This window comes from Helianthus annuus, chromosome 8 (genome assembly GCF_002127325.2).
Source record: "Helianthus annuus cultivar XRQ/B chromosome 8, HanXRQr2.0-SUNRISE, whole genome shotgun sequence".
NCBI classification, from domain to species: Eukaryota; Viridiplantae; Streptophyta; class Magnoliopsida; order Asterales; family Asteraceae; genus Helianthus; species Helianthus annuus.
The window spans coordinates 35,069,475-35,073,276 of NC_035440.2; the positions used below are offsets into that span (position 1 = coordinate 35,069,475).

At 34.6% G+C, this 3,802-nt stretch overlaps 1 pseudogene; it reads right to left on the minus strand.

Moving 5' to 3' along the window:
- Window positions 1-704: 704 nt before the first annotated feature.
- Window positions 705-3,008, minus strand: LOC110872618 (annotated as a pseudogene).
- Window positions 3,009-3,802: the final 794 nt, after the last annotated feature.

Genomic DNA, 3,802 nt, shown 5'->3' on the forward strand with positions numbered 1-3,802 from the left:
TAAAATGATTAAAACATATATAAACTCAACTATATCCCAATTGAATTCATAAATTCCCAAAAATTTGGGAAGAATTCTATAAAAATTCCATAGTGTTTATCTAACCTTAAATAATCAATAAAATATTTATTGAATTTCTTTTTGATTATCTTGCATTTTTAATTGATTTATCTCTTGTCGTAAACATCAATTCTTTATAAGCTTCTTAATTATTTTTATATGGTTATACAATGGAGTAATGACTAATACTATAAAAATTATGCCATTACATATATACAATATGTCAATATAAAAGTCCCATAATAACACATTCATTTATCAAATGAAACATAATTTAACAAAAAGCAAGGAAGCAAACAAACTTCGTGAGAGAGATATATGGAGGGATTAAAACCAAATAAATAAATAAATAAAAATTATCACCCCTACTTAACATGTCATTACTAAAACTTGAGGGATCAAAACACAAAAGTGTGTAGAAGTATAAATGATCAAGCATGTGATACAACCAACTACATATAACCAAGTATTTATCTATACACAACAATTAAACTTATAAATGATCAAGCATGTGATACAACCAACTACATATAACCAAGTATTTATCTATACACAACAATTAAACTTAAATAGTTTTTATAGTTAAGAAACGAAATTAACTTACTGAAACATTAATCTCTATCCTTCTCTCCACACAATACACTATTCATATAATCATCAGACATTAGAAATATTTTAAAATTCAAGACGTTAATATTTTAAAATACAAGAAGTTATTACAACAGTGAAATCTACCAGAATAATATTGGATTACTCCTCTTCTGATAGCATTATTACAACAGTAATAGAAATAGAAAGATTTCTTTCAACTGACTCTAAGAGAATTACAATTTTTCAAATAATAATTCTCTCTTCATTGTCAAATGTTCCAGCTGAGCCTCCTGCATCAAACAAACTCCAAATACCAAAAACAGCAAGAAAAGCAACCCATGATCTTCATTCCAAGAACAAAACTTTGTCAGCAGCAAGCCGGTTTCCATGCCGATATCGCATATAACATACGCCCTTTCCACCCCTGCAACATCCAATAACCATCTTCATCGATTATAAAATCTTCATGGTAATCAGAAGTCCCTCTATCTTTAGCCTTCCTCAAGATCTTTCGATCAAACGCCACCTGGCGAAACCCAGCCCGTTGATTCCTAACCTGCCATTGTTTATAAGCCTCGGGTCGTTCAATCCTCTCACCGCCTTCACAAGCGATAACATTCATCGCCTCACGTCCCCACATGGTTTTCTCTACCAGCATTCGTTCTTCGGTCATACGGTCAACAGTTGCATCAAGCATATCAAACAAAGAAGAAAAGAAAAACAAAGCCTCTCTAAACCTCGTCAGGAAAAAAGGTACACCATACGACGAGTTCACGATCCCGTGTATAAAAATTTTCGGGTTCATTTTCCTTATAAGATCTAAAACTTTATTCCTTGGACTATCCACCATGACTGATTCATCAAGCAAGTTTCTAAACTTGTAACCACAATTTACAACAAGTGTTTCATCATCGTCAAGCTCAAGATCCTCGATTGTGATCGTTTCCCATTTTTGTGCTATCGCTTTGAATTTAAACCCAACACCGAATGTTTCAGCATAGTTTGCTAACCGGCGCCCTGTCTCTTCAACCCGTTGGGTCGGTCGAAAACCAGGACATGGGAAGTCGATCCCTGTTATTCGAAGCTCGGGTGGCCCATTGGGCCTAGTTGAAAGTTTTTGTATAAGGCAGGGCCACTGGAAACCGTGAAGAATTCCAAAATCTATGATGTGCAGTTTAGTTTTGTTTTGTGCAACAGACATAATAGTCTTGTTTGAAACAAAATGGGAGATTTTTAGTAAAAGGGAAGCACCCGAGAAACAAACGGTAAGTTTTCAATACATCAACTGCTGATGTGGGTATAGAAAGAAGTTTTTTGTAGATTCCGGTCCCAGAACCGGCCATACGGGCTTCAAGCCCAGCAGAAAAGTAATGGGCCAATCTTTGCATAGCGTCACCCGTAGGTGAAGCATGCTCTCTTATCCGTTTGAGTAAATCGGTCACACCCCTTTGGTCATTGGTGGAAACCGATTGTGCACATAGGCTCAAAAGTGTTCTCAAATCCGCCACTTCCTTTTGTTTCTTCTCACAGGCTTTAACCACATTAGACCCCTTAGGTTTATCCGGTTGTCCTTTATTAGCGATCTCTTTGCAAACAAAATCGCATTGAAAAGGGTGAGTTTTGGGTCCGTCACATAGCAACACATCATCAAACATCTTAGATCTCACACTCACATCTGGCTCACTATAAACTGCGGGTTGCTTTGAATTCCTTTCATCCTCAACAAGATCTTCCGAATAAGGATTCTTTTTTCCTATTGATTCATTTCGGATGAAGCTACTTTCATGTGTCTTCTCCGTTTGGACACCATTCGGAAGAAACCTACTTGCTTCATCTATACCGTTTTGAAATTGCATAGGTGCACCCGAAAATCCATCAACGATATTACTAGCACTGCTAAACAAGCTGTAAGACGGATGAAATCTAGACTGTGACTCAAAACTGGTCGGTAAAAAAGAAGATTCACTAAGATCATAGGTAAGATCTGTGGATTCTGCAGCAAGATCTCGACTTTGAACCGTAAGAACATTACATAAAGTTTCATCTGCATTAGTATCTTGATCTTGAACCATAAGAACATTGTATAAAGATTTCTCGGCAGCCTGAAGAGCAGCAGACTCTCGAAACATGCAGTTTTTCTCATCTATATCTTCTTCCATAAGCATCTGGTTAATATACTTAAGACCCAAATTACTAAAATCAGAATCCCCATTAAGATTACAATCTGTAATCATCGACTCGTCGAAGCTCGTCGCCTTTGGAACATTTTGATCCGCCGGAATCGAATTATATTCTTCGTTGCATTTCGTTGTGTTTTGATTCGATAAACCAGTATCCGCCCCCAATCGTCCATCCATGGCCTAAACTATTTCCAAAAAATATTTTTATCATTAACTAGGAATCATGTACCACAAATTCCTCAATAACAAATTAACAATTTATTTTTCTTTTAACTTGATAAATAAATAAATAATTTGTATGTATACTGGATCAACAAACATTTGGAAACAGCAGACTGTAACATTAAACTATTAAAGTGAAAATAACCAATGCCAACTGATTCTGGAACTTAATTTAAATAGTATATTAAATGATCAACATTAACAACTACACATATGATACATAAAAGTATAAGACAATAAGGTAACTGTGGGTGAATATAAAGAGATTTACCAGAGACAAACCCTAGAAGCAGAGAGACTGAAGAAAACGCGGAACAGATTTTCGGAGTTGACAAATTGAGATAAATATAGGATGCACGAAAAGTATTATATATTAACCACTGTATCATATTATATATTATATAGAGTAAATATCGGTTTTCGTCCCCATCTTAACTATTTCAGTACAAAAATCTAATTTATAACAAATCTAGCACTGATGTTTGTATTTCTTAACGCTTTTCATCCAAATAACTAACTTGGTTTGTTTGTTATATTAAGTCTTCAGACTGAAATGGAAGTTAATTCTTATATACATTAAAATTGTTTAATGTTTAAAATTTTTAGGTTGTTACAAAGTTTAAATAATCTAACCTCCAAAGAGATGTACCAAGAAAAGACACACACGTAGATATTATATATACACACACAGTAATAAATAACATACCATATATGGCCTACAACAATCTCAATGCAATATATAAAAATGC